A 10,550-nucleotide genomic window follows, 5' to 3' on the forward strand; every position below is an offset into this window, starting at 1 on the left:
GCACTTCTCAGTGGGACCGGCCACGCGCGGCCATACGATGCCCGTGAGCCTCATCGCGACCGCGCGTAATTAGCGTGCCAAGGACACGTAAGTGGGACAGGCCCTTCCTTAAGTGTTGTATGATGGCAACTTTGTATCAAAGTCTGTTGGAAGCTGGTGCAGCAAGGATTTTAACGGTAAAAATCTTGTTAAAGTCGGCTTTTTTAAACTTTGCAATGTCAACAATTGTGAAATATAACATCAAATCTGAAGGAAACTTGATTAGACCGACGAGGGAAGAAGCTGAGTAAGATTCTACAAACATTTTCGCGCTATAGTGAACCGTTTTGGCATAGCTCCTTGAGATCACAGACAGACAGACAAACAAGTCGAGGCTTAATAGTGTATAGATAGATGAAATGTCATATTATGAAACAATTATTAAATGCTAGTCGTGCATAAATAATCTGTAGGAGATCTAAGTAGATATGTGAGCGGAGATGGTGAAGCAAAGAGGTACAGCGGATATAATGACGTCAAGTGAGTGGATAACAACCTGCCACTTGGAATACGTCAAGAACATAACATTTTACACTTTGGTTGGACTAAGAGAAATGCTGAGTATTCATTTAAGTGGTGAGAGATTGTCATCAAAAGATCATAGGACATAGGAGCAGAATTGGGTCATTTGGCCCATCTAGTCTGCTCTGCTGTTTGATCATGGGTGATCTATTTTTCCCTACAACCCCATTCTCCTGCCTTCCCATAACTTTTGTCATCCTTGCTAAACAAGAGTCTGAAGAAGGGTCTCGACTCGAAATGTCACCCATTCCTTTTCTTCAGAGATGCTGCCTGCCTCACTGAGTTACTCCAGCTTTTTGTATCTATCTTTGGTTTCAACCAGCATATTTGGCAAGATGGCGGCGCGACCGGAGTTTGCAGCGACCTCTCCCAGTGAAAGTTCAGTATTTTCGCGGTTTTTTGGAACGAGTGGTGTGTATGAAGAGTGTGTGTCGGAGGAGTGTGTGTATGTGCGTAAGTACGAGCGGCTGGTCCTTTTAAAAATCGGCAACAAGGCTTCTTGTTGCAACATTACCTAGCGGAGCGTCCCAGTGGAGCTGAGACTTCTGCGTCGCGCAGGCCCATGGAGGCGCGCAGGCCCATGGAGAACCGCGGCTGCACCCGCACCTGGAACAACGCTGGTGGGAAAACAACGCAAGCGGTGTAGCAGGGGGCAGAAGCGGGGGAAGCGCGCAGGAGCCTACGCAAGGCTAAACGCGAACCCTCACAAACCGGCAGTGCCTACAGTCATGTTGGCAAATGTCCGCTCCCTCGACAACAAGATGGACTACCTCAGAGCGTGGAGAGCCTCCCAACGAAGCGTGAAGAACTGCTGTGTCTACGCCCTAACGGAGACCTGGCTGAATCAGAACATCACAGACGCTGCGATCCAGTTGGAGGGACTTATGCTATACAGAGCTGATAGAGTGGCTTCGCTAGCTGGTAAGGCAAGAGGAGGGGGACTGGCTGTGTATGTGAACAGATCATGGTGCCGGGATGCTGTGGTGATTTCCACTTACTGCTCACCCCATGTAGAGCTAATGACTGTGAAATGCCGACCCTTCTACTTACCCAGGGAGCTAACGGCAGTCTTCATAACGACCGTCTATGTACCACCGAGCGCGGACGTGAAGAATGCTATGACAGAGCTCTACAACAACATCAGTTAGCAGCAGAGGGAACATCCAGATGCTTTCTTCATGGCAGCTGGGGATTTCAACCAGGCAAGTCTTACATCTGTTCTGCCTAAATTCTACCAGCATGTGAACATTGCAACCAGAGGAAAGAACAAACTAGATCTGGTGTACACCAACATTAAAGATGCATATAAAGCAGCCCCCCTCCCCCATATCGACAACTCTGACCACCTAGCGGTTATGCTCACACCTGCATACAGACCCAGGGTGAAACAGGACAGGCCAACGGTCAAAGAAGTCAGAACATGGCCACAGGGAGCTATCGCAACACTACAAGACTGTTTCGAAACCACACAGTGGGCCATTTTCAGAGAGGCAGCAACAGATGACAGTGGCATCAACCTCCAAGAATATACAGAATCCGTCATCGGATACATCAATAAATGCATTGATGATGTAACGGTGGTCAAAACCGTCAGGAGGCGTGCCAATCAGAAACCTTGGCTAACTGGGGAAGTGTGTTCCCTACTGTGAATCCGGAATGCTGCATTCAAATCTGGGGACAACGCAGTATACAAACTGGCAAGGAGTAACCTATCCCGGGGGATCAGGGAAGCGAAGAGGCTGTATGGGCAAAAACTTAATAGCCACTTCGAAAATGACAAAGACACACGTCGCTTGTGGCAGGGATTTCATACCATCACTGACTACAAGCCCCCTCTCTACCAGATGAACTGAACGAGTTCTACGCACGGTTTGAGGTTAAAAACAGCACCCAGACACGTGCACTACTGCCATCTCCCAGTGACCAGTTGCTCAGGCTGTCCGCAGCCGGAGTTAAAAAGGTCTTTGCCAGCATCAATCCACGCAAAGCTGCAGGGCCGGACAACATTCCTGGATGCGTTTTAAGAGACTGCGCCGAGCAACTGAAAGATGTCTTCACAGACATTTTTAACATCTCACTCAGCCAGGCAGTAGTGCCCAACTGTCTTAAGAGTGCCACCATCGTCCCTGTCCCGAAGAAACCAAACCCAGCCTGCCATGATGACTTTCGACCAGTGGCTCTAACACCCATAGCAATGAAGTGTTTTGAGCGACTGGTTATGCAGCACATCAAAAAGAGTCTACCTGCTGACCTAGACCCACTGCAGTTTGCCTACAGAGCCAACCGATCCACAGAGGACGCAGTCTCAACAACACTGAACCTCGTACTGTCACACCTTGATCGGAAAAATACTTATGCCAGGATCCTCTTCATAGACTTCAGCTCTGCGTTTAACACAATCATTCCGCAGCAGCTGGTGGAGAAGTTGGAGCTATTGGGGGTTGATGCTGGCACATATAACTGGGTCCTGAACTTTCTATCACAACAGCAGCAGACAGTCAGGGTGGGCAGTAGGACATCAAAAACCATAGCCGTGAGCACTGGCTCGCCCCAAGGCTGTGTCCTAAGCCCCCTGCTGTTTAGTCTGCTTACAGACGACTGTACTGCTAGACTCAATAACAACTTCATCAACAAGTTCGCTGATGACACAACAGTGGTGGGTCTCATCAGTGACAATGATGAGTCGGCGTACAGGATGGAGGTGGAGCTGCTCACAGGATGATGCAAATCCCACAACCTCATTCTCAACGTGGGAAAAACTAAGGAGATGGTGGTTGACTTCAGGAGGGCGGGAAAACAACACCATACACCTCTGCACATCGATGGAGCTGATGTGGAAAGGGTCAGCAGCGTGAAGTTCCTAGGACTCCACCTGTCAGATGACCTGATGTCCACGACCAACACCACAGCACTGGTCAAGAGAGCCCAGCAGTGACTACACCCTCTCCGAAGACTACGTAAAGCAGGTCTCCCCACTACACATCTACGAACTTTTTATAGGGGGACAATCGAGAGCGCATTAACCAGCGGCATCACTTCCTGGTTCGGGAGCTGCAAGGCGTACGAACGGCACCAACTTGACAGGATTGTGAAGACCGCAAGCAGGATTATTGGTGCTCCACTCCCTTTCTTGCTGGATATATACAGGAAGAGATGTATCAACAGAGCCATCTCCATCATCAAAGACCCCTACCACCCATCGCATCACATATTCTCCATCCTGCCATCTGGGAAGAGGTACAGGAGCATTAGCTGCAAAACCAGCAGGATGCTCCTCAGCTTCTTCCCGCAGGCTATAAGACTGATAAACGGACTTAGCCCCCTGCCAAAATATCGCGCACCAACCATCAACCTGGACACACTGCAGCAGCTGTCGATCGGAACGCCTGTTGATGTTTAGTAGAGAGTAGAGTGTTTAATTTAATTTGTTCATGATATATGTTTTTTATTTCTAGTTATTTGTACTGCACACTGAATGGACACTGGTTGAGCAACGTTTTTTTGTTTCCTCTGGGTATGTGAGTACGCAGGAAATGACAATAAAGATATACTGATACTGATGTGCAGTTCCTTCCTACACAAGCGGGTTTCAATCTCAGCTTTAAAATTACTTGAGGACTTGGCCTCCACTGCCATCTGTGGCGGCGACTTCCACAGATTTGCCTCCCTCTGGCTAAATAAATCCCTCTTCATTCTAACACTATGCCCTTTTATTAGAAACATCGAAAATAGGTGCAGGAGTAGGCCATTCGGCCCTTCGAGCCTGCACCGCCTTTCAATATGATCATGGCTGATCATCCATCTCAGTATCCTGTACCTGCCTTCTCCCCATACCCCCTGATCCCTTTAACCACAAGGGCCACATCTAAATCCCTCTTAAATATAGCCAATGAACTGGCCTCGACTACTTTCTGTGGCAGAGAATTCCAGAGATTCACCACTCTCTGTGTGAAAAATGTTTTCCTCATCTTGGTCCTAAAAGATTTCCCCCTTATCTTTAAACTGTGATCCCTTGTTCTGGACAATCTTCCTGCATCTAGTCTGTCCAACCCCTTAAGAATTTTGTAAGTTTCTATAAGATCCCCCCTCAATCTTCTAAATTCTAGCGAGTACAAGCTGAGTCTATCCAGTCTTTCTTCATATGAAAGTCCTGACATCCCAGGAATCAGTCTGGTGAACCTTCTCTGTACTCCCTCTATGGCAAGAATGTCTTTCCTCAGATTAGGAGACCAAAACTGTACGCAATACTCCAGGTGTGGTCTCACCAAGACTCTGTACAACTGCAGTAGAACCTCCCTGCTCCTATACTCAAATCCTTTTGCTATGAATGCTAACATACCATTCGCTTTCTTCACTGCCTGCTGCACCTGCATGCCTACTTTCAATGACTGGTGTACCATGACACCCAGGTCTCGTTGCATCTCCCCTTTTCCTAATCGGCCACCATTCAGATAATAGTCTACTTTCCTGTTTTTGCCACCAAAGTGGATAACCTCACATTTATCCACATTATACTGCATCTGCCATGCATTTGCCCTACTCACCCAGCCTATCCAAGTCACCTTGCAGTCCTCCTAGCATCCTCCTCACAGCTAACACTGCCCCCCAGCTTCGTGTCATCCGCAAACTTGGAGATGTTGCATTCAATTCCCTCATCCAAATCATTAATATATATTGTAAATAGCTGGGGTCCCAGCATTGAGCCTTGCGGTACCCCACTAGTCACTGCCTGCCATTGTGATAAGGACCCGTTTACTCCTACTCTTTGCTTCCTGTCTGCCAGCCAGTTCTCTATCCACATCAATACTGAACCCCCAATACCGTGTGCTTTAAGTTTTATACTAATCTCTTATGTGGGACCTTGTCGAAAGCCTTCTGAAAGTCCAGATATAACACATCCACTGGTTCTCCCTTATCCACTCTACTAGTTACATCCTCGAAAAATTCTATAAGATTCGTCAGACATGATTTACCTTTCTTAAATCCATGCTGATTTTGTCCAATGATTTCACCACTTTCCAAATGTGCTGCTATCCCATCTTTAATAACTGATTCTAACAGTTTCCCCTCTACCGATGTTAGACTAACTGGTCTGTAATTCCCTGTTTTCTCTCTCCCTCCCTTTTTAAAAAGTGGGGTTACATTAGCTACCCTCCAATCCTCAGGAACTACTCCAGAATCTAAAGAGTTTTGAAAAATTATCACTAATGCATCCACTATTTCTGGGGCTACTTCCTTAAGTACTCTGGGATGCAGCCTATCTGGCCCTGGGGATTTATCGGCCTTTAATCCATTCAATTTACCTAACACCACTTCCCAGCTAACCTGGATTTCACTCAATTCCTCCAACTTATTTGACCCCCGGTCCCGTGCTATTTCCGGCAGATTATTTATGTCTTCCTTATTGAAGACAGAACCAAAGTAGTTATCTGCCATGTCCTTGTTCCCCATGATCAATTCACCTGTTTCTGACTGCAAGGGACCTACATTTGTTTTAACTAATCTTTTTCTCTACACATATCTATAAAAACTTTTGCAGTCAGTTTTTATGTTCCCTGCCAGTTTTCTTTCATAATCTATTTTCCCTTTCCTAATTAAGCCCTTTTTCCTCCTCTGCTGGACTCTGAGGCTGTGCCCTCTGGTCCTAGACAGTTCCACTATTTGAAACATCCACTCCATATCCCCTCTAGCTAGGCATTTCATTATTCGATAGGTTATAGTGAGATTCCCCTCATCCTTCTAAACGTCAGTGAGTACCAGCCCAGCCATCAAACACTCCTCATAGGATAACTCAATCATTCTCATAAACCTCCTCTGGACATTCTCCAATACACATCTTTCCTCAGCAATGGGCCCCAGCGGCGTGACTCAGTGTTGCAGCCTGTCTGTCTTTTTTTAAAAAAAATTTTGTCTTGTTAAATGGAGTTGTTTGTGTTTTTTAATACTGTTTTTAACTGTGTAAATGTGGGGGACAGTGGGGGGGGGGGGGGGGGGGGGGGGGAGGACGGGGAAACTTTAAAAAATCTCTTCCCTGCACGGGAGACCCGACCTTTTTCCTGTCAGGTCTCCGTTGTCGTTGGGGCCTAGCACCGTGGAGCGGCCTCCAGCCGGATTGACCTAGGGGCTGCAGTCGCGGAGCTGTGGACTACTCGCCATCGTGGGACTGGCCGGCCTCGGAGCATGGGGAGCGGTGGTGGCTCGCTGCTGCGGCCCAACCCCGGTTCTCGGAGGCTCCAGCTGCAGCCGCAGGTCTGGTGGACTGGAACATCGGGAGCTCGCGGGTCCGGGTGGAGACCGCTTCCCGGAGCTCCCGCAACGTTTCTTCTCCAGCCCGTGTCGCGGGGTTGGAACGACCCGGAGCGGGGCCGTACATCGCCCAACACGGCTTTAATGGCCGCGGGACATTCCAACACCGACTGGGGGCTCCAACTTTGTGACTTTTAGGCCTGGAGCTGTGCCGTACATCGTCCGGCGTGGCCTAAAATGGCCGTGGGACTTAACATCGCCCACCTGGGGCTTCAACATCGGGAGAAAAATGGTGCAGGGGAGAGAAAAGACTTTGCCTTCCATCACAGTGAGGAGGAGATTCACTGTGATGGATGTTTGTGTAAATTGAATTGCTTGTATGTCTTGTAGGAATTGTCTCTGTTTGTATGGCTGTGGAAACTAAGTTTTGTTTGAGCCTCACTGAGGTTCAAATGACATATAATAAATATTCAATTCAAACTGCTCGCAATATTCCAAAGGTGGTCTGACTAGCACCTTATAAAACCTCAGCATTACATCCATGCTTTTATTTTCTAAATGAATCTCAAAATGAATGCTTGGATGGCATTTTTATTCCTGACTATTGACTCAATCTGCAAATTAATATACGGTGGTACACAAAAAAGCTGGAGAAACTCAGCGGGTGCAGCAACATCTATGGAGCGAAGGAAATAGGCAACGTTTCGGGCCGAAACCCTTCTTCAGACTGATCGGGGGTGGGGGGGGGGGGGCGGGGACAAGAAAGGAAAAAGGAGGAGGAGCCCGAAGGCTGGGGGATGGGAGGAGACAGCAGGAGGACTGAGGAAGGGGAGGAGACAGCAAGAACTAATAAAATTGGGAGAATTCGATGTTCATGCCCCCAGGATGCAGACTCCCCAAGCGGAATATGAGGTGCTGTTCCTCCAATTTCCAGTGTTGCTCGCTGTGGCCATGGAGGCGACCCAGGACAGAGAGGTCGGATACGGAGTGAGAGGGGGAGTTGAAGTCCTGAGCCACCGAGATTCATTTAGAAAATAAAAGCATGGATGTAATGCTGAGGTTTTATAAGGTGCTAGTCAGACCACCTTTGGAATATTGCGAGCAGTTTGAATTGAATATTTATTATATGTCATTTGAACCTAAGTGAGGCTCAAACGAAACGTAGTTTCCATGCAATAGATGAGGTTGGAGGAGATGCAGGTAAACCTCTGTCGCATCTGGAACGACTGCTTGAGTCCTTGAACGGAGTCGAGGGGGGAGGTAAAGGGACAAGTGTTGCATCTCTTGCGGTTGCAACGGAAAGTTCCGGGGAGGGGGTGGTACGGGAGGGAAGGGAAGAATTGACAAGGGAGTTATGGAGGGAGCGGTCTTTGCAGAAGGCAGATATGGGGGGAGATGGGGAGATGTGGCGAGTGGTGGGGTCACGTTGGAGGTGGTGAAACTGACGGAGGATTATTTGTTTTTATTTTTTTTATTTAGGGCAGGGGGGACAGTTAGATTTTTATTTTTATTTATTTATTTATTATTAATATGCAAATTAATATGTTTGGATTAATGCACCAGCACTCCAAGTCTCTTTGCACATCCGATATATGAATTCCTTCCCCCATTCAAAATATTGTACACCTTTTAAACCTTCTAACAAAGTGCATGATCGTACACTTTGCTACGCCGTATTCCAATTACCACTTCCTTTCCTCTTCTCCCAGCCTGCACACAGAAACATAGAAAATAGGCAAAGGAGTAGGCCATTTGGCCCATTGAGTCAGCACCGCCATTCAATATGATCATTGCTGATCATCCAGAATTAGTACCCTGTCCTGCTTTCTCCACATATCCCTTGATTCTGTTAGCCCTAGGAGCTTTATCTAACTCTCTTGAATTATCTAACTCTCCAGTGAATTGGCCTCCACTGCCTTCTGTGGCAGAGAATTCCAAAGATTCACAACTGGCTGAAAAGGTTTTTCCTCATCAGTCCTAAATGACCCACTCTCTTTCTTAAACTGTGACCCCTGGTTCTGGACTCCCCCAAATGTCAGGAACATTTTTCCTGCATCTAGCCTGTCCAACCCCTTAAGAATGTATTTGTTTCTCTAAGATCCCCTTCCATGCTGCTAAATTCCAGTGAATATAAGATCCATTATTTCATCAAGTGTCTGTCCCGCCATCCCAGGAATAAACCTAGTGAACCTATGCTGCATTCCCTCAACAGCAAGAATGTCCTTCTTCAAATTAGGAGACCTAAACTGCACACAATACTCCAGGTGCAGTCTCACCAGGGCCCTGTACAACTGCAGTGGGGCCTCCTTGCTCCTAAACTCAAATCCTCTCACTATGAAGGCCACATGCCATTAGCTTTCTGCATTGCCTGCTGTACCTGCATTCTTACTTTCAGTGACTGTTGTACAAGTGTTAAGGTTTGTCTTTACTCTTGGATTAGATTAGAAATAAAGCATTAAAATCTTTATTTCGCCTAGACAGGTGTGGCAGACACTCTTATAGTTAGCTACAGACAATAGAGTTACTCTATTCCCACACAAAGAGGTAATGTTCAATCGATATATTTACACCCCAATAATCAGAAATTCAGCAATTCTTTATCTTCCAGAGCATTGTACAACCGCTTGCCTGTTAGGATTGACAGGTTCATTCGATAGAGGAAAGTTTAGCCCATATATGGTAATGCTGAAGAATACAATACAATACAATTCAATTTATTGTCATTTGGACCCCGTGAGGTCCAAACGAAATGCCGTTTCTGCAGCCATACATTACAACAAATAGACCCAAGACACAACATATTTTACATAAACATCCATCACATTGCTGTGATGGAAGGCCAAAAAAACTTATCTCTCCACTGCACTCTCCCCCCCCATGTCAGAGTCAAAGTCAAAGCCCCCGGCGGGCGATGGCGAATTGTCCCGTGGCCATTAAACCACGCCGGGTAATGCAAGTTCGCGCACCGGGTCTTGATGTTAGAACCCCCGGCGCGCGCTCGCAGCCCGCCGCCATTCCAAGCCGCGCGGGGCGGTGATGTAGGCCCCGCTCCAGGAGCTCTTCAACCCCGCAACTCGGGCGGGAGAAGTCGCCGCTGCGGAAGCCCCGAAAAGCGGTCTCCCTCCAGGGACCCGCGGGCTCCCGGTGCCGTCCGCCAAACCCGCAGTTGCAGCCACCGAATCTCCGGGGGTCGGGTCGCAGCAGCGTCCACCACAGCTCCACCCGCTCTGGACTCGGCCAGCTCCGCGACGGTGAGGTGAGTGTCGGCACTGGAGCCCCCGGTCTTCATGTTGGAGGCCGCTCCTCGTTGCAGCCCCAACGACAACGGAGACCCGACAAAGAAAAGGTCGGGTCTCCCGTGCAGGGAGAGATTTAAAAGTTTCCCCCTCCCCCCCACACCACCCCCAACCCCCCACCCCCCCACACACATACCCCAACAAAAATAACAAAAACTACATTAAAACATAGACATAAAATAATAAAATAATAAAATAATAAAAACGCAGACGGACTGCAGAGGCCGCTGCTGGCGAGAGCCGCGCCGCCTACCGGAAGCTATTTCTTTGCAGATTCAAGCAGTCGCTTTTTAACCTTGTTGACGCAGATTACAATCTTGTAGAGTAAAGGGTAAGATCCAAGTGTCTGAACATTCTCCTGATGTTTATATCATAGAGAACATTCATGTATTTGTGCTGTTATCTCGCTAGTGTTAGGGAAGAAGGTCAAAAACATTTCAGTTATTG

At 47.7% G+C, this 10,550-nt stretch overlaps 1 pseudogene; it reads right to left on the bottom strand.

Annotated features, from left to right (window-relative positions):
• Positions 1 to 10,550, bottom strand: part of LOC116977456 — a 444,478-nt pseudogene that overhangs the window by 181,119 nt on the left and 252,809 nt on the right.

This window comes from Amblyraja radiata, chromosome 10, assembly GCF_010909765.2.
Source record: "Amblyraja radiata isolate CabotCenter1 chromosome 10, sAmbRad1.1.pri, whole genome shotgun sequence".
Classification (NCBI taxonomy): domain Eukaryota; kingdom Metazoa; phylum Chordata; class Chondrichthyes; order Rajiformes; family Rajidae; genus Amblyraja; species Amblyraja radiata.